This window comes from Puma concolor, chromosome F2 (genome assembly GCF_028749965.1).
Source record: "Puma concolor isolate L17-30 chromosome F2, mPumCon1.1.hap2, whole genome shotgun sequence".
Classification (NCBI taxonomy): domain Eukaryota; kingdom Metazoa; phylum Chordata; class Mammalia; order Carnivora; family Felidae; genus Puma; species Puma concolor.
Genome location: NC_141684.1, coordinates 20,787,842 through 20,809,504, shown reverse-complemented (window position 1 = coordinate 20,809,504; position 21,663 = coordinate 20,787,842). Strand labels below are relative to the sequence as shown.

Below are 21,663 nucleotides of genomic sequence, written 5' to 3'. Positions count from 1 at the left end.
CCAAGATAAAGCTTTAAAACAAAAAAAGGATTACGAAAGGTCTTCAAGAAACAGTGACCAAAACTGGAAGAACTGTTAAAATTGAATGTAGAACATAATGATAATGCTAGAACTTGTAATTTGGAATTTTCACAAAATTGTGGAAGTGTTGCAAAATACTTGAATTATTTACCTGCTGATTACAGTCCTTCCATGAAATTGCATATTGTATACATTATCCAGTTGTACATACATATTACTGTACAGGGCTATTTACCAAAAATGTGTGTACTCTACATTTATGGGCAATTTAGAGATTTTCCAGGGTCATTTTTACTCTACATGATTTTCAACTCATTTTAGAGTACTTAAAACCAGTTCTTAGAAGGTGTTACTTCAGTGCATTTCTAGAAAGTCCACTTTTTCGAGATCAGTTTTTGCAGATCTAAATTGTTAAAAAAAATTTTTTTAATCTTTATTTATTTTTGAGAAAGTGAGAGACAGAGTGAGAGCAGGGGAAGAACAGAGAGAGAGGGAGACAGAATCCGAAGGAGGCTCCAGGCCCTGAGCTGTCAGCACAGAGCCCAACGCAGGGCTTGAACTCACAAGCCATGAGATCGTGACCTGAGCCGAAGTCAGAGGCTCAACCGACTGAGCCACCCACGCACCCCAAAATCTGATATGAATTTTAAAATCAGAAAACCACCTTTCACCTCAATTGAGCGCTTCTTCTTTTTTTAATCCTCATTTATTTTTGAGAGAGAGAGAGATCAGGGGAGGGGCAGAGAGAGAGACACACACACAGAATCCAAAGCAGGCTCCAGGCTCCAGGCTCAGAGCTGTCAGCACAGAGCCGGACGCGGGGCTCAAACCCACAAACTGTGAGATCATGACCTGAGCCAAAGTTGGACGCTTAACCGACTGAGCCACCCAGGCGTCCCTAGTTCATTTCCAGTTTTGTCGATTATCCCCATTATGTCATTCGCAGCAGTTTTTCTCCAGAAGCTAGACTATGATCATGTATTGCACTTAGTTATCATTCTTATTTAATTTGGAATGGCTCCTTACCCTATTTTGTCTTTCGGGACCTTGATAATTTTGAAGAATAAAGGCCAGTGGTTTTACAAACTGCCTTTGAAGGCGGTTTACCTAGTGTCTCCCCATAATGTGATTCTGGTTATGTATTTTTTGGCAGGATTGCTAAATTAAGTGCTGCCTGTCCTTCTTAGGCTATCATGTAGGCACGTCATGCCTGTCCTATATTCATGAGGCTAATTTCCATCAGCTGGTTGAGGTGTTGTTTATTTCTCCACTGTATAGCAAATTATAGCTTTTGCAAATTGTGATTTGTAGGGAGATATTTTGAGATTACGTTAATAAGCTGTTTCTCATCAACACCCTCCTCTTCCCACCCCAAGTTAATTCCTTAATTTCTTCTTGGAGGAATCACTACTCACTTCTATCCTCACCACGTATGAAACCTTTTCATGTATAAAAATCCCTTGGAGGTGGATTTGGGAAATCACAGAAACTCTTAGATTTATTTTAATTTTTGGCCAAGCTGATTGAATTCATGTAAATTAGATGTGGGTCTGTTGAAGCTCTATTATAATAACCATAAAAGAAAAGTACTCTGGGTAGGAGCTATAATCAGTCACATTTTATATGGACAAAATGACTGACCAATAAATCAGATGTTCAGTGTACAGTTTACAGAAAAAAGATCCTGATGAATATAATTTCAATAAAGTAAACATAAAAATGTTTTAACTGTGCTGAATAGAAAATTCAATAATAAATTAAACTGGCCTAATGATATTTGCTCTGCAAAGTGCTTGCTTGACAAAAATTTGTCAGTGGTGTTATAATTCTAAGTTAAATGTTTGTATTCCTGAAGATGGAACCCAGATGTCCATAGCATCAAAAAATGGGGTAGAAATTGCCGGGTGAGGCAGTATAGCTGGGTGCTTTAGCACATGAGTGTTGAAGCCTCGGCTCCAGGGTTCAAACTTCCTTTCTGCCAGTTACTAGATGTGACCATGGGCAGGTTATTTAATCTTTGCCTCAATTGCTCTTCCTGTAAAATGAGAAAATAATGATATACGTTACCTGTTATGAGGCTTGAAAGATTTAAAATGTATCAAATTCTTAGAATAGTGAGCACTATCATATAGTTAGTCTCAGTAAGAATGAATGTCAGTAATTAATCTCAGTAAGAGATCTCATCATTGCCACCATCTTTAACATATTCACCTCTAGGCTGTATCTTTTGAGCATAGAGGAAGGGGATTTTCAAGGCTGGGAATTTTATCGGATTTGAGACTAGATGGTAATCCAGGATGTTGCATATTATTGTTTGGTAGCAGTTAATAAACTGAGTAAAGTAGCGCTATGGATGTTTCTTAGCATAGGACACTATAAGTCATCCTTTAAGTGTTTAGATTATACTTCTCAGTTGATGTCTCATCCCCGGAAGCATCATTTTAAAAACATGGCTTCCATCATAGCTGCCAGGCTATCAGTCTTAATGCCAATGTCATACTACGAAATTAAACCAAATTATCTTGTTGAATCTTAGCAACAAATTTATGAGAGAGATGTTATTATTAGTCTCGTCTTATTAAGAAAAACAGATTTTGAGAAACTAAAAGATTTGTTCTAGTTCGTGGATCTAGCAAGAGGCAGAACCAGAATTTGAACCCTGGTATGAAAAACAAGGTACTCCTCCACTACACCATACTGCTTTCTGGAAATCTTCCCTCTCATCTGTGGGATGATTGTCGTTGTACTTTGCATTGACTTTGCTTGTAATAGATTGATGCTTCTTCAGATTGGGTATTGTGGTACATGATACTTCTTAAAATTTTTATTTATTTATTTGAGAGAGAGAGAGCACGTGCCAGCAGGAGAGGGGTAAAGGGAAAGAGAATCTCAAACAGGCTCCACACTCAGTGTAGCCTGCTGTGGGGGTCGATCCCATGACCCTGGGATGATGACCCAAGCCAGAATCAAGAGTTGGACGCTCAAACAACTGAACCACCCAGGTGCCCTGTAAATGATATTTCTTTGCTAACTATATTAATGAGAGTTCTATAAGAAAAGGAGATGTTACACATATAAGAATAATTTAAGAAAATATAATAAAGAGCATCTGTACCAAGGTGTCGCAAGGTTAAGTGATTCAAAAAGGGTAGCAAAGCCCTCTAAGACTAGCAGTGACAGGAAGCTACTCCCACCATCAAGATGACACAAACAAGGTCAAAGAGACTACCTCTGGAATCTGGAGAAAGCTGCAGCCATCTGACAGGGGCCATCTGAGATACTCACTTAAGAGGAACACAACCCCTGCTAAACTACTGTCTGGTTGGAAGAGAGTAAGAGTAAAATACTCCTACCTATCTCTTCTCTTATTATCTGATCTTAATTCTCTCCTTCTCCTTCTCCTCCTTCTCCTCCTCCTTCTCCTCCCCTCCTCCTCCTCCTCCTCCTCCTTTTTCTTCTTTTTCTTCTTCTTCTTCTTCTTCTTCTTCTTCTTCTTCTTCTTCTTCTTCTTCTTCTTCTTCTTCTCCTTCTTCTTCTCCTCCTCCTTCTTCTTCTTCTTCTTCTTCTTCTTCTTCTTCTTCTTCTTCTTCTTCTTTTTGTAAATGTTTATTTTTGGGAAAGCACAAGTGGGGAAGGGACCAAGAGAGGGGGAGAGAAGATCCAAAGTGGGCTCTGCACTGACAGGCCGATAGCAGGAGCCCAAAATGGGGATCAAATTCACCAACCATGAGATCATGACCTAAGCTGAAGTTGGATGCTTAATTAACTGACTGAGCCACCCAGGTGCTCTTCATGTCTGTACTTCTTAATGGCCAAACCCAACTGGAAGCCAGAGGGCAAGAGAGCTCAGGAGCCCCAGTTGGTGGAGGTCATTCTTCTTGGGCGCAGGTTAAGGCTGAGATAGGTGAAAAGTAAACTGCGAGTGAAAAATGGAGACTTTCTGCCACACTAAACACATCTGTCATATTATTCTAAATCATGATCACTTAGTATGATATCAGAAAAGAAAATGGAGCAATTCAAGAAAAAACAAAGATACAATATGCACAAATGACAAACAACATATTCTTCTAAGTGTGAGAGGGAGGAAAAGGCTTTTTATTAAAAGACAACATCCTGAAGGTAATGCTATTGTGTAGGTAGGTGAAATTTAAAATGTTCAAATATGATCACGAGTCTTCTCCAGGTTGTTTATGTTAAATCCGTCCCTTGATCAGTGATTATAATTGTATTTTAAAGAATCTGGCAAACTTGCACATTTGTGGCTTTGCTTTTAAATTGGCTCCCTATCTTGTGCCAATAGAATTTACCAGGTAGTATGAACTCAGTTCTGGTTTCTGACTGGCTCACAGTTCTGTGGGCCCCTGTTTCCTGGACACCTTATTTACTGTTGCTCTATGGCACATCAGTGTGAAGGATCACACTGTCATCCATTCTCTTCATGTGTCCCATCCTGTGCTTCTGTGGAAGGAACCCCATGCCCTGAGCCTGCTGGGCAGGATTTGATTTATGAGTATGAACAGATGTTGCTCTCTTACTCATCTAGAAGATAATTCATAGGCCTTCAGTTTGGTTTGGCGTCTGCTACCCTTGGTTTTAGTATCCTACTCTTTTCTCCAGCTTCTGAATTGAGACTTTTTGCTCTTGCCTAACAGCACACAGTACAACAGATGTAGCCTTGGCCATGCCTCACCAGACTGTAAGGCTGAGTCTAATCCAGAGAAAGTCTCACTGGTAGGAAAGAGCTGAACGCTGAAATCCATTACTTATTTTCAAGCTCCATCTTTTCTCATCTTAAGCGTAGTGGCATGGTTTAGGCACTATTACAAATCCTTTCCAGGATTGCCTTCAACATACGTCATGTTTCCAGGTAGAGAAGAATTCTTGGAACTAATCAAGAACAATGGAAATTTATTAATTTAAAAATTAAAATAAAAAGATGCTGCTAAAGGTTAGTTAAAGAAAGAAAAGGAAAGGCCTGGGGTTTTCTTTCTATTGTAATATATTGTGTCAAAATTTCCCATTTTCAATTCTCCTCCTTTTAATTTTTCCAATGATTGAGGCACTTTGTTTCAGGCAAAGAAATATAAATCGATAGAGAATTACTTAACTAGGAAATATAAATCAATAGCGACTTCCTTATGCAGGAAATTTTTAGTCTGAAATGTTTAGCAATATGCTATTTGTTCTAAAAAAATGTGGCTTTAATAAACTTGTAGTTATGCTATTTACATATCAAAGCACTGTGCAAGAATCTTTCATTTATCACAGAGCACAGCCAATTAGCACTTTTTCATCTATTCTATATCTATGATAAAGAGATAATAAGTAAACAAATTACATCAGAATAGCAGAAAGAAGGAAGTTTCTAGTATAAGTTAATAGATAATACATGCTTAACCCAAATGCCGTGTTTTCTTAATAAGTCTCTAAATGAGAATCAATGTGTATAATGCTCATTCAGAGGAACTCTAAATTGCCTTTGAATGAAAAAATTAAGCTTATTTTTGTTGGGTCTTATTTTGGTTTGTGTATTCTGATAATTTTCTATGCCAAGAAAACAAAAATTATGAGCCAGGAAAATTAATTTTTTTAGTATCTGCTGTAATATTTAGAGAAAAAAATGTTCTAGAAATGAACCCTTAGTTTATGATTCTGAATATACTTCTTATTAGCTATTCAGCATTGAGCAAATAATTTATGGAGGGTTGTTTTGTCTTTCCAGATTCTTCTTGGCACAGATTCTTTTCTATGCTGAGTGTGAGCCTGTGGTTATCTCCATGTTTTTATAAGACTCAGCTCCACTGACAGCAGTTAACTTGGACCCAACCAGATCAACTAAGGTCCTTCTCTAGCATTGGATTTGGCCCAGAGAGCCTCTTGGCATCTCAGTGGTTGAAACTTTGTGATATGTAATTTAAGAACTATCAGTAGCCATATTTGCCTGCTTCTGAAGAGTGCTGGTTTACAGTGAGAGGGAATAAGGCCTACCTATGGAGAGAAACAGAGACAGAAACAATCCCAGTGAGGTTCATGTTTCTGGTTCCAGTTGTTCCTGATGCCCCTCTGCTTCCGTGCACTTCCAGGTACCAGCTTGTTGAACACTTTTGGCTTTTGCTTTTTCAAGTTGGATTTCACCTCATTCAGATCTGGTTGGAATGTTAAACCCTCATTTTCATGAGCCACACCCAAAGTCCTATATGTAATTTTGTATTTTGATTTTATTTTTTAAAAAAATTCCTCACAAAATTGTGTACGTTTAGTGTGTCCATAAACCTGAACTCACTTTTGAATTTAATGACTAAAACTCTCTTATTTTCAGTTAAGTCACTTGTAAAAGATAGGGAATCAATCTTCAATGCCACTACAATTCTGTGACTCTACTTCGGTATAAAGTGTAACTTCCCCTCATGTTCCATTTATTTTTACAACCATTGGGAAATGGGTCCTTTTGTTCAAACTTTCACTGAGATTGTAACGAGGTGCCATTGATTAGTGTTGAAAGAAATTTGAGGAGGAAGTAACCATGAGAACTGGAAACTTAAGGGGATTTCAGGTAAAATTCTACCTGCCATTACCCCTCTGGAATAGACAAAGGGTCTCAATATTAAAGGGACAATTGCTGAAATGAAAATTCTAGGTGTTATACGTTGGGGATTTTTTTCATTAAAATACACACTTCCTCCCTAGTCATTAGATGACACTTGGAAGTTTTGTGGCCTAGTGTTTAACTCTAGCTTGGGCATTTGTTTTCCATTTTATTCATTTTACATATTAAAAATGTAACAGCTTTCTGATGTATTAAGTATACTGTAAATAGTTTACTACCAGCAAAGCTTTTATTATCAAGAGATGAAAATGTTTATCACTGTTTTTTGTTGCTGTGCCCACATGTCAAATACTGAATCCTTGTTATATGGTTCTGTTTGCTTCTTATCTTCCTACTTTTATTGATGCATAGCACCTGAAAGTTTTCGGGTTCTAAAGGTTATTCCAATTTTTCCATTGGTACGGTTATGGTTTCACTCACTTTTAAGGAAAAGCAGTTTTTTGTTGGGTGTGAGATGTTGAACAAGACACTTTATTCTCTGATTCTCAGTGCCCAACTTCAAAATAGGAGTAAGAAACTGACCAGAAAGGTTTGTGAAAATTAATTGAAATTATAAAGTGCAAATGTGACAGCATGGGCTTCGGAAATGTTTGTCCTCTTCTTCTGTGCCAAACCCCAACTTCTTACTGGCTCTTTTCTGACCTCTCAGAATTATTTTGAGAAAAAAGTCAGGTCACAGATACAAATACACATCAAGAGTGGTATACAAAGCAGAATCTTAAATATTGAACATCAGCTACTAAGAATGGCGGTATCACCTAGATAATGTCAAACACTGGATATATTTGAAATGTTAGCCATAAATACACATAAATATAATCTATTGTGTATGATCTAAAAGTGTGTGGGGCGCCTGGGTGGCTCAGTCGGTTGAGCGTCCGACTTCGGCTCAAGTCATGATCTCGCGTCTGTGAGTTCAAGCCCACATCGGGCTCTGGGCTGACAGCTCAGAGCCTGGAGCCTGCTTCATATTCTGGGTCTCCCTGTCTCTCTCTCTCTCTGCCCTCTCCCGCTCATGCTGTCTCTCTCTGTCTCTCAAAAATAAATAAACACTAAAAAAAATTAAAAAATAAAAATAAAAAAAATAACAGTGTGTGACTAACAACTTTAATAACATGTATAAAGTTATATGAAGATACTGAAGGTCTTAAAAAACATTGGTTTACCTTGTTGAGCACCGTGGAGAACTTTATGCCAACAAGAGCTTAGTCAAAGTCATTGCCTTTCTTCTGAGAAATTATAGATGATTTATCCAATGATCTTCCCAATTTTCTTCATTCTAATAATATCACCCTGTGTTTAACCAAGACTGTGATCAGAGAAACACAAAACCTCCAAAATAAGGATCTATATTTTAAATAGGGATTATATTATAAATAAGGGATCTATAATGGTGACTAGGCCTTACACAGTTGTGGGATATGGTTAAACTATTATATAAGATGTTCCCTTCTGGATCTGGTGGAAATCCACAAGGCAGGCAGTTGAAAAGGAGATCAGATGTGAAGGGAAGAGAGGAGGAACAGGAACCTACAAAGCTGAGGTGACTGGAGCCCATGAGGGCAGGCTTTTAACATCCATGGCAGTCTCTTCCTGCCTCTCCTCCCGCCACATGGATAATGGGAGGAAGCTAGTGACCTTCATTATGGAACTAAATCTGCACCTAGCCCAGGAGCCAGAGAAGCCAAATGAGGATCTGGCCGGAGGTGCAGGACCCAGAGGAGGGGGTGCTACCCCCAGGTGGGAAGCCAGCAAGCAGCTGGTTACACAAGCGTGCGTAAGCTACCAGGAGCCTCATTGCCTGCCTTCACCTTCTGCATGCAAAAGGAGTGTGGCTGCTACTTCATGCCAACCAGAAACTAGGCAGGCAAGGGGATTTTGTGAAATTCAGTTCCAGCTGAGCTAAATTGACATAACATAAGTCTGCCACACTCTGAATAATTGTGTAAGATTCCATCTCTGTACCTTTTACTTTTCTTAACATAATGTGTTCTCACCTACATCCTTGGGATAACATCCTCTCCCCAGATATCCTACTCTTCCTGCCAAAATTGAGCCCTATTTGCTGTTGAATAGATAAATGAATTCAACTCACTGTATCAATTTTCCAGGGCAATGTTTAACTTTTATTTGTTTCATAATGGGTTCCCAGAACTAGTAATCACACCGAACCCATACTATCTAGCAGAAACTTGTTTAAAATGAATTCTGGCTTAATGATTTTTGAATGTAACTCCAAACTGCAGGCCTAGTTCTTTTCTTCATTTCTCTTGCAGCTAAGTCTTTTGTTTACAAATGTAGACAGATCTGTACTATACTGAAAACCTGAAATGGATTAGTGAGGTATCCTGGATACTGCAAAAGATGAATTTATTGTTTGAAATGAAAGTAATTTATTTGCAGATGACATGATACTGTATGTAGAAAACCCAAAAGACTCCAGCAAAAAATTGCTAGGACTAATTACATGAATTCAGCAAAGTTGCAAAATATAAAATCAACATATAGAAATCTGTTGCATTTCTGTACACCAGTAGTGAGGCAGCAGAAAAGGGATTGATCCCATTTGCAATTGCACCCAGACAATTGCAATAAGATACCTAGGAATAAACCTAACGAAAGAGGTAAAAGATCTGTGCTCTGAAAACTATAGAACAATAATGGAAGAAATTGAAGAGGACACAAAGAAATGGAAAAGCATTCCATACTCATGGATTGGAAGAACAAACATTGTTAAAATGTCCATACTACCCAAAGCAATCTACACATTTAATGTAATCCCTATCAAAATACCACCAGCATTGTTCACAGAGCTAGAACAAACAATCCTCAAATTTGTATGGAACCCCAAAAGACCCCAAATAAAATAAACAGTAAAATAAAAGGGGGTGCCTGGGTGGCTGAGTTGGTCAAGCGCCCGACTCTTGATTTCAGCTCAGGTCATGATCTCATGCTTCATGAGATTGAGCCCAACTGTCCATCAACTGATGAATGGATAAAGAAGATGTGGTATGTGTGTGTATATGAATACAAACACACATACATACATATAATGAAATACATGCATATAATGAAGGTGAAATATGACTCAGCCATCTAAAATAATGAAATCTTACCACTTGCAGTGATGTAGATGGAGCTAGAGTGTATTTTGCTAAGTGAAATAAGTGAGTTAGAGAAAGACAAATACCATATGATTTCACTCATATGTGGAATTTTTTTTTTAATTTTTTCTAATGTTTTATTTATTTTTGAGACAGAGACAGAGCATGAACGGGGGAGGGTCAGAGAGAGAGGGAGACACAGAATCTGAAGCAGGCTCCAGGCTCTGAGCTGTCAGCACAGAGCCCGACGTGGGGCTCGAACTCATGGACCATGAGATCATGACCTGAGCCGAAGTCGGACACTTAACCGACTGAGCCACCCAGGCGCCCCACTCATATGTGGAATTTAAGAAACACAACAGATGAACATATGGGAAGGAGAAAAAAAGAAAGAGAAACAAACCATAAGAGACTTAAAGATATGGAAAAAACTGATGGAGGGAGGTGGGTGGGTGGGTGATGAGCTAAATGGGTTATGGGCATTAGGAGGGCACTTGTAATGAGTACTGGGTATTGTATGTAAGTGATGAATCACTGAATTCTACTCCTGAAACCAGTATTGCACCATATACTAAGTAACTAGAATGTAAATTAAAAATTTGAAAATAAAATAAAAGTAATTGGTTGTGATTCAGCTTTGAAGATGAGAATAGAGTCTTTGCTTTAAACTTGGTTTTATATGGAGATTATAAAGTGCTTTGTCTGAATTCTACTCCTGAAACCAGTATTGCACCATATACTAAGTAACTAGAATGTAAATTAAAAATTTGAAAATAAAATAAAAGTAATTGGTTGTGATTCAGCTTTGAAGATGAGAATAGAGTCTTTGCTTTAAACTTGGTTTTATATGGAGATTATAAAGTGCTTTGTCAAGTTTGCAAGTACAATTTGAAAGCTTAAACTTGTCTGATACACCACATTGCTGTCCCCCTTCTTCCTACTGCCACTGGCAGAAGCAGGAGCTGAACACAGGAACTGGTGCCTTAAGGGAATGGAGGCCACGAAGGCTGATGAGGTCCGGAGGTTGATGATGTCCAGAGGTTGAGGAGCCAGGAAGAAGGTAGACCTCAAGTCCTAAAATCACCACAATGCAACATCTCTAGGCCAGGTGAGTGCTTCCTACAGAAGTTAAGAGTCTCCTGCAAAACAATGCCCTGAGACTTTGGGGCAACTGTTGGAGGGAAGATAGGACAACCCTCTGGAATCTTGCTAGAAACTCCTCAAAGAAAAGAAGAAAACACAGAGCACTAAGAAGCTCTAGAACAAGAAAAAGAATAGTTCAGATGCAGCATCTGAGAAACACTGGCCTTTAGAGAAGAAAAGTTAAATGTCAGGTCAGAGCCTGCAGAATGGCTAGCTGTGTTCCCAAAGGACCTCAGACTCATCTACATACAATCTTTCAGAACACTCACTAACCTCTTCAGCATCACCAGGGCAAAGCTTGAGAAGGTGACCTGTAACCACCCTATACAGGTAATCATCACGCTGATCTTTACACCTGTAATTCACCCTTGATAGTCATTTTGTCCAGACCTCAACTGCACAAAGACTCTTTGGTTGGCATTAAGAAGAACATGAGAGATGATATGGCATGAGATGTTGCCAATTTCATTGGCAATTTCATACTATTAATGGAATTTAATTTATTTCTAAAATTATATTGTGGATACTGTGATGTATAAAATCAATTCAAGAATTTCTTCCAGGGCACTTGGGTGGCTCAGTCAATTAAGCATCCAACTTTGGCTCAGATCCTGATCTCACCATTCATGAGTTAGAGCCCAGTGTCCAGCTCAGAGCCTAGAGCCTACTTCAGACTCTGTGTCTCCCTCTCTCTCAGCCCCTCCCCTGCTCATGCCCTGTATTTCTCTTTCTGAAAAATAAATAAACATAAAAAAATACTTTCAAGTTTGCTCATTCCACAAATATATATTGAGATCTACTATATGCAAACAGCAAGGAGATAGCCAGGAGAAAAATTCCTTGATCTCATGGAGCTTACATTATAGTCCCACCATCATCAGTCAGCCTTTCTCTCATTCCCCAAGACAGTGAATCCAAGCCATTTAACCTCTGCCAGAACTCTCTAAGTTCTCTCATCCTTGTCTCACATCCTTCACTCAGAGCAGATACTTCATACACCACTTCACAAAGAGAACAGAGGGTGGCAGCCCAGGTTTCTCCCCATCTCCCTCTAGAATAGAACCCAGCCTCAGTCCCTTTTTTTCTGACTCAGGAGATCAGGCACCATTTTGGAACTTCCCCAGGGCTTTGGGGGCCATGGAATTATGAACATGCCTATGTCTGCTCTGGGCATTTATCCACAAAATTGGGGACACCCAGTATTACCTTCATTTGTCTTCATTTGCTGACATATTCCAAAGCCTTAGCATGCCCTCAAAGCATCCACCGCATGTCACTAATGCATTTTGATAACTTTAAAGAAGACTGCACCTAGTCTTACTCAGGATATAGAATTGCTTCTTAGAACAAATCATTCACTAGTTGTTTGTTAGTAAGTCATATATCAAAAGGGTATAATGTTGTACTGGTGTCATAAAGAAAGTCCGCAAAAGTGTTTTCTCCCCCATGTCACAGAGATGTGGATATTTAAGAGCTCAGTGAAAAATAAACCTTGAGTGAATACTAGCTAACTGGATAAAGAGTGATAAAGTCAAAAGATGATGGGCTTGGGGCGCCTGTGTGGCTCAGTCAGTTAAGCAACTGACTTTGGCTCCGGTCATGATCTCATGGTTCGTGGGTTCGAGCCCCACATCGGGCTCTGTGCTGACAGCTCAGAGCCTGGAGCCTGCTTCAGATTCTGTGTCTCCCTCTCTCTCTGCTCTTCCCCTGCTCATGCTCTGTCTCTCTCTGTCTCTCAAAAATAAATAAAATGTGGGGAAAAAAATCTAAAACATGATTTAAAAAAAAATAAAAAAGATGATGGCTTTGGAAGAGATAGTCCCTGGTTTGAATTCCAGCTGTGCTACTTAATAGCCATGTGACTTGTAAAAGCTATCTGGTCTCTGTAAAGCCAACTTTTATCACTTATAAAATGAAGATAAAAATACAGCCCTGTCAGGGTTATAGTAAAGAGTAGATGAGATAACGTAACATATCCAGCCCCACGCTTGGGTGCAATGGCAGCTGATTCAATATTGAAGACCAATTTTGTTTAGAATTCCTGTGCCCTTCTCATGCCTCCCCTGCCCCACCTCATCTCACGTGTTTTGTTCATAGCTCTGTAATTGAGATACAGTTGATAGCTGGAGGTTTGCAGAAGAGCTGACCAAATACCAATGTTCCCAAGGAGTTAATCCGCTTAGAGATGGTATTTGAGTCATTTTTTGTCATTGTGTTAAGAATTGGATCTTGTCTATTGGACACAAGTTTGAGTAATAGAAACCTAATGAGCCTTTTCTCATCAGAAAGCTATGTCTACCTCAAAACAAAATGTATTGGTGAAGAGTCAATTATTTTTATGCTTTCTTGGCCAGACTTTGAGGCAATCAGTTAGTAACAGGAATTATAATTAGAACGTTGAGAGTATTGTTCTATTTTCTGCCCATGGCAATTCTGCCACTTTCTCAGTAAGACATAGGTCTAAGCAGAAACACTGATGGAGAAACTTGTGCCTTTGGATTAATTTAGATATATACATGTTTTTTATTAATGTTGGAGTTCTTGTCCTTCTAAATGATTTTGTTAATTCATTTGGTGAAATCTGATCTATCTTCCATAGTGAAGAGAAATAGGACCATTTCCAAGAGATACAGTAGAGACCAGAGCCCCATATTTGTTTTAATCTCTGGTGATATATTGTGTTGGAACTGAGAAAATGCAACTGAGAAATCTTTACTTCCTAGAGTTGGCTTTGTATTTACCAACCTAATTCTGATTTAATATGGGAGTAAGATGAAAGTGAGGAATGGGAAAATGTTCTCATGGGAAGCTGAAAAAGAAAACAAAAGAAAATTCAGTTTGATATATGGCCATTAGCTACTGTTAATGAATCTATCCATTTAATGAGATACTGTTTAATTATGTATATTACTATAAGATAGAATTGGGAGGAGGGGTATCTTTACCACCACCCTCATTTCAGAACTTACTACTTCTCCTGACAATTCGTATTCATTAGGTCTTAGAGAAAGGTTGGTATTAAATGATAATGGCAATTATAATCCTTAAACCCATGGCTCTCTTTTCCTAGGATTTATCTATTCAATCCAAGAAAAGAATAAGGAATGAGGTAAATATACTCACATAAATTCAAATTTATAAACTTTTTTTGAGTGTTTACTATCAGCACTGAATTAGGGACTGGATATGAAGAGGTGAATAAATCATCTTTTCTGTTCTTATGGATCTCAGAGTTTAATAGGAGGAAAAGACCATTTGTCACAGAAATCACTGCGCACTGTCTCAGGTCAGATTTCCTAAAAGCATAGTCTGACATGGGGGTTTTTGTGTGAGTGATTAGTTGATGAGGTGTTTCCAGGAGAAGCCTGGAAGGAAATGAAGGAAGCAGATCTGAAAGGGGAGAAAGCTAGGCAGGCATGTGGGTTCAGCAGTCTCTAGCCCTGATCTCCACGGGAACTGCAGGGCATGAAAAATACCACAGACTCCTCCCACCTTGAATCAAGAGGTTGGCCCATGTATCCTTCAATCATCCAGTCCTTTGATGAGGGCTCTCCTCTTGGGCATTTCTGGGCTCCTATTGGCCAAAGAGAACCGTCTGGAGAAAGATTGCTATGGGCCATCAGCAGCTGAGACTGCCAGCAGCTGAGAGATAGGTGCATTGGCTCAGTAATGGCGGCCTGGTTCAGGCAGTATCTGCCACTGGATACAAAAATGAGTAGAATGTGGCTTTATGCCCAGGTAAGTCAGAGTCCCACTGTGTAGACTGGCATTAAATAAACAACTACAGTGCAATGTGACAAGTGTAATCATAAGAATTTGTACAAGATGGCTGACGGAAGACTGCAATTATCTGTTATGTTCATTGGCATTTTACTTCGTTGTGCAAAATATTGGTGGAATTTTTTAAAGTAGCTCTATCTTTCTGGTGGTAAGAGTATGGGCATGGAAGTGTCTTCAGAGAAGATGATAACTGAGGTAGATTTATAAGCAATAGGCTTTGTGAATGAGATACTGGTGATTGGGGAATTACTAAAACTGCGATGTCTTAATCCATGACCCCACTGAATTACATCTCAGTGGGAACTCTTTTTCAACCCTATTTCCAGTCCATCCCATAATGGTATAATTAAGCATGTATATATAGATACTTATATAATATATGTTTTAATATATATAACTACATATTAGGTAAGTAATATAGATTATATTATGTTATATATTTCATAAATTATATTATTATAAGATATAAGTATTATCTGTTAAATAAATATATGAATAACAGTAAACATAATCTAAATAATTTAAATATAAACATGTTACATTGTATTATGTAATAGGTACATATTATATTATATTATATTATATTATATTCATTATGTTACATTCTATTACATTATTATATTAAGTTAGACTTTAAGAAAGGAATAAGATCAAATTTTAAGGAAGCAGGCCACTTATAATACAATGATAAGAGCCTTTCTACTATGGTAAACACATGGTGATAGTATTCTCTTTTGGAACTAGGAAGGAAGCTACCGATATGAATCAAGATTTGTTGAAAGATAGATACACTTTTAATAATGGAGTTGCCCTGTCAAGTAAAATGATTGAGATATGTTTTCATAAGACCCTTTTCCAAAGGTAGTCTACAATATCCAGTGATCTTTTCATTTTGTGAAACCATTGTTTTATTTGATAAAAGTAATGTTGGCTGTAGGCTTGTAGAACCTCCAGGGAAAACAGGCTCGACCCAGAACTGGGAACATCTCTAATTGGTTCCAGGTTTTCATTTCTTGTGCTGTACTCCTCCAAAATTGGTGGTACTAAATAAAAGTGATGTTTCAGTGTATGCACTACCCACACAAATATCCATGTCTTAAGAATACAATAGAATTCAGTGAGATTTCTTTGTATGTGTGGCTCAGTATCATTTTCTATGACCTCTTTATTCATTTTAGATCCCAGACTATAATGCTTGGCTTCGAGGTTGACAAACTGGCAGACCATCTATTTGTGTTTGTTATTTATTACTTGAGATTTTCATATTTCGTATCCTGTTTTAATGGTCATCCCAATATATTCCCAGAATTTTCTTGTACTTTGTAACCAGAAAAGGAACGTTTCATTTAAAAACAAAAGGAGAAAAGAAACTTTCTGTGACCTCCATAATTACCTTCTACATTTACTTATTTCTCTTTTCACGTGAACATATTAAAAAATTGCTTGTATGTCTGATATTCTATTCAAGAAACAAAGTTACATTTTCTAAGTATTGTGTTCATTCCACCATGTTTGATGGCTTGAGTGGTATAGGATCATAGAGAGAAGAAATTTCTTGTAAGGAGAAATGTGAGGGGAGAGAATAAGGGAAACACAAATACAGGTGCACTGACACACTTACACAACACCACCACCACTACCACTCATGGGTAAATGATTCTCAGACTGTTAAATGGCCTGATTTAAGTACTATGGAGCTTGGCATCAATATGACTTTTACTTTTGTAACAACTTCTAGAACAAAGCTACATTAGGATGTATTGGCAATTTATGTCTCTCTGAATTTTGTTACTTATTCTTTACTCCAACAAGGGAATACATGTGGTCATATTGAAATATAATAAGAACAGACACATAGAGAAGAAAATTGATCCTTTTATTTGCATACTTCCTGTAGGGGCAAGTATTAGCGTGAATTTGGGGAGCTATGCCTTTCAAGGCTGTGTGACTCTATAGGCAAAGTGGAAATTTGAAGTAAGCATCTAGGTAGTTTATGGGAGATGGTAGAAAGAGTCCTTACAAGGAAATTCTTTCTTAGCTAAATTGGCAATTAAAGAAAAGCCTTATTAACCTACTTGGATATCTGGATATGTCCGTTGCAGTAACACTGCTTAGACCCAACTCTGTAACCTCTACGGCAAAAATTCCTTTGTGGGGCCATTAAATTAAATCAGAACAGGCCTTGAATTGGATTGTCTCTCTTTTTTATCTTAATATTTTGGTTTTAAATATGAGAAAACAGGTATTTGAAGGTTTCATCATCTTGTGTTGGTTATTCCTGGTTAGTTTAGTCCTGTAGGGATGCAGAGCAGCTTTTAAGGCTCTTTCTGGTCTGGTTTTCCCTTAGTGAGTGCCTCCATGTGGTTTGGGTAAGACAGCACTCCCCTCTCCACCCTCTTACCCACCCCAGACCCTTGAGGAGGTCCCAACACCTACATCACCAACCAAAGCACTCAGCCTCAGTGTCAGGATGGGCACAGGATTTAAAGGTGGGCCAAACCATAGGTATTCCTGTCCTTGCAACCAGACTACACAATTAATACTTTTTTTTGGAAGATAAAGGGGATTTCTCTTTTCTCTTGGTTTTAATTCCTAAGTACTTATAAACCAGACAGCCAAAGAAAAAAGACACTTTTGTATTCTCATTCTGTTTATTAAAACATTAATATGTCAGGAGTCATGCTCACTGCATTTGGTTCATCATCTCATATTATGTCCACAGTAATCCTTGGAGGTAGGTACTCGTATTATCCCCATCTACTCATGAGAAGCGGAAACTTAGATATACTGCTTTTTGAAGGTCACATGCTAATAAATAAATGATAGTTAGTCTTGAACCTGTTTAGTCTGACCTGACATGCTCTTAACCTCTACCCCATTTCCTGTAGGCATTCTATTAAGCAAAAGGAAAGCCTACGTTTAACATTTTTGCAAACATCAAAACAAAATTATGTATTTGGAATAGAGGAATGAGGAGAAGTTGGAGAAGTATGCCCTAGAGAACCATAGAGTCAGAGGGACTATAGTCTCTCAGCGACTGAGAACGGAGCATCTTGAATGGTGCTGGGACAGAGGTGGGTACTACTCAAGTAAACTGAATCCTGCCTAAGCACTTGCCAGGCTAAATCTACAACTTGAAAAGGCCTGGAGGTATCACATCACCTTCAATGGGAGTGCCATATTGTAGACTATTCCAAAGCTTAGTAGAGCTACGTAATGAGTTTGGCTTGGTATCCTGTTGTTTCTTGTTTGTTTATTAATTAATTCATTTGTTTATTCAGTCATTGCCAGTATTAGATGTCTAAGATATACCAAGGTACCTGACTCCAAGGAACTCTTAATCTAGAGCAGGAGATGGGTGAGTTAAAAACAAAACAAATGAAGGAATAAATGTTCAACAATTTTAGTAGGAAGAAAAAAGAAGGCAAAGAAATTATAATAGAGTAGATTTGGGGACTGTACCTGTACTGGAATGTGCAATTGAGCCAAGAAAGATGCTTCTAATATTTACTCTTATTAATTTTATTTATTTAATTATGGATGAATTTAATTCTGGAAATGTTCCCAGATGCCTTTCCCTGGTGGGAAACACAACAGTTTTATAAATAGCAACCTTTCCCTCATAAGCTAGGAGGAAGCCATCTAAATTTTTCAGTGCCTCTGCTAGCGGCTACATTTAAAGGATTTTATGCTGGAGTATTTTGATATAATTGGGAAAAATATGAGGAATCAGATCCACTCAAGTTCTAGTTCAACTTAATTGCTTACTATGTGTATGATATTGTGTAAATTATTAAACAACTCTGAGCCCAGGTTTTTTTAACCATAACATGGGTATGCATATGGAAAATTTAAATGAGTGTATAAATATAGAGTGCACCTCATGTTAGTTTCACTTGCTCAACAAATGTTCATTTTCTTCCTTCTGTGTCTTCTCAGCTTCTGTTTTCTCATTTATCGTGTTGGGATAACAGTACTTCCTCGTAGGACTGATCATTCAATGAAAGGATATACATCAAAAAAAGGTTGGCACATACTAGGTGCTCAATAAATGTCAAATCCCCTTGCCTTTTACATTTTTGAAAATGTAAATGGTTTCTTATCTTCATTGGCAAAGATAACTTCTCTGATAAATTCTAAGAAGAAAAGAAATCTTACGTATATGAATAATTACATTCTGGATTCAGGGTCACTTTTAGCTCTCCACTTTGCCTGGAAGGACACAATAAAAACATAAAGACAAAGTTGGAGACAGGTCACAAAGACATATAATATACAATGGTACTAGTTAAAACTTTCAGTAAGATGATCTGTCTCTATAGATATACATATACATATAGATGTATACTCAATGGCTTGATAATTTTTATTCTTTTTTCTCTTTTTTAGTGTTTATTTAATTTTGAGAGAGAGAGCAAGCCAGGGAGGGGCAGAGAGAGAGAGAGAGGGAGACACAGAATCTGAAGTGGGCTCCAGGCTCTGAGCTGTCAGCATAGAGACTGATGTGGGGCTCAAACTCAGGTCAGATCATGACCTGAGCTGAAGTCGACACTTAACTGACTGAACCACCCAAGCACTCCTGACAATTTTTATTCAAAACTTATAAAAATAAAAGGAGGGGTGCCTGAGTGGCTCAATCAGTTAAGCATCAGACTCTTGGTTTCAGCTCAGGTCATGATCTCACTGTCATGAGATTCAGCCCCATTTTGGGCTCTGAGCTGAGCATGGAACCTGCTTAGGATTCTCTCCCTCTTTCCCTCTGTCCCTCCCCCACTTGTGTTTGCACATGTGCTCACTCTCTCTTTCTAAAGAAATTAAAAAATAAAAAGATAAAAGCAATGTTTTGGAATCATAGATAGTACAAAGAAAAGGCAGTTGCCTTATTTGTGCTATGGAAAAAGTGATTTAGAGATAACATTTTTAGGGAAGCCTGTGTGGCTCAGTTGGTTGAGCATCAGGCTTCCATTTGAGTCATGACCTCAGGATTCATGAGTTTGAACCCTGTATTGGGCTCTGCACTGATGGTGCAGAGCCTGCTTGAGATTCTCTCTCTCTCCCTCTCTCTCTGCCCCTCCCACGCTCTCTCTCTCTCTCTCTCTCACACAATAAATAAATAAACTTTAAAAAAAAAAAGTCAACAACTCCTCAAAAAGCCTACAGATATCTGAGTGCAGTTGTTAGAAAAACAGAAAAGAAATAACATTTTTATTCATTTGTCACATATATTTTTGTAATATTGGGCCCAATCCTTGTAGTTGATAGTCTGGTTACTTAGAAGCCCTCTCCTTGCTGAAAAGTAGTTTTTTACTCTAAATCCATTCTATTTTCATTTATGCTGGAAAGATGAATAATGCAGCGTTCAATTGTTTTTTTTCCTGATTTAATACTAGCATAGGAATTCTTCTCTAGAATAATATCAATTAAAATTCTCTGTGGCAAATGTGGGCTGTGGACCTGGTCAAAAGGCATAAACTCCCAACCCACCTTGTGATTGTTTTAGTAGAGATTTCCAGGCGTTACTTCAAATGATTTCAGCCATGCATTGCAGGTAATGAGGGAGACACAATTTCATACCCAGCTTCTTAACTCCTTGGCTGCCGTTGAAGGTAGCTTTATTTTTCATTTGGTGGGCTGGAACATCCCCTCAGATTAGAGGGAAGGCAGCCCTTTGTACTCTGTAAGCACACCTCTGTCAGGAGTGAGTAATAATAGCATGGACTCTGATTTTTATAGTCATTTTTATTTCTACTTTAAGGAACAAGTTCTTCTTCATCACATTTGTAAGCAGAAGCATAATGGCTCTTGCTAAAAGTGAAAGCATGAACGATATCAGCAAAGATGACTGAAATATATACATTTAAGTCTAATTCTATTTGATTTCTTTCCGAATACATTTCAAGTTTCTACTTTTGTATACAAAAGAGTATGTTCAATGCAGATATGTTGATTTAAGTTTGTCAACATCCAGTATCCATATTGGTCCACCAATATTGAATGTACTCTCCTGGTTTTCTGCAATTCAGCTATTCATGAATAACTTTGATTTCCTTCTGGCTTCTTATTGTTACCCATAACATGTTAGAATGTTAGAGCTATATCACATTCTTGGAATATATTTGCTTAAGTAAAAGCTAATGTCATGAGGGAAATCTCCTGTTAAGATTGCAAGAATACCTCAAAGAAACAGAAAAAGAATGTTTTGTGAAAGAGCTAGGCTCTTTCCTTCCTATCAGAATGATCTAAAATTGACTGGTGTGACAGGTATATTGCAGTATGTCTTCCAATGGTCCCTGCCTCCTGGCAGTCACACCCTCTTTCTATCCCTTCCCATTGAATGTGGGCTTGCCTAGTGACTTGTAACCATTAGAATAAGAAAAAAAATTATAGGATGTCACTTCTTTAATTGGGTGACATAAAATTTTGACTTCCATCTTGCTAGCAGATTCTCTCTATTGCCTTCTCAATTTGCATACTGCCAAGTGGGAAGGCGCATGTGGCAAGGAATTCAGGAATGTTTCTAGCCAATAGCCAGCTGTAAACAGGCCCTCAGTCCAATAACTGCTGGAAAATTGAATTTTTCCAAGACTGTGAGTGTGGAAGTGGATCCTTTCCCAGTCAAGTCTTCAGATGAGACCACAGCCCTGATCAAACCTTGACTGAAGTCTTGTTCACTGCAGCACTAGTCAGAATAGTCAAGATGTGGAAACAACCCAAATGTCCACTGACAGATGAATAAAGAATATGTGGTATAATGTACAATGGAATATTATTCAGCCTTAACTTAAAAAAGAAGAAAATCCTGAAATATGCTACAACACAGATGTACCTACAGGTTGTTATGCTAAGTGAAATGAGCCAGTCCTAGAAGGACAAATACTTTATCATTCTACTTATATGAGATATCTAAAATAGCCAAGCCCATGGAAAACAGAGAGTAGAATGGTGATTGCTAAGGCTTTAGAGAAGGGGAAATGGGGAGTTGTTTAATGGGTATAAAGTTTCAGT

At 38.1% G+C, this 21,663-nt stretch overlaps 1 long non-coding RNA gene across 6 annotated transcripts in view; it reads left to right on the top strand.

Annotated features, from left to right (window-relative positions):
• Nucleotides 1–21,663, top strand: part of LOC147571878 (uncharacterized) — a 256,853-nt gene that overhangs the window by 203,953 nt on the left and 31,237 nt on the right. For 4 of the 6 annotated variants that reach the window (XR_015247021.1, XR_015247020.1, XR_015247018.1 and 1 more), the window contains 2 exons: nucleotides 5,747–6,107; nucleotides 10,689–10,843. This is a non-coding gene — a long non-coding RNA (uncharacterized LOC147571878). Of the gene's footprint in view, nucleotides 1–5,746; nucleotides 6,108–10,688; nucleotides 10,844–17,546; nucleotides 17,733–21,663 lie in introns of all 6 variants that reach the window. The other 2 variants (XR_015247017.1, XR_015247022.1) reach the window with 2 other exon arrangements.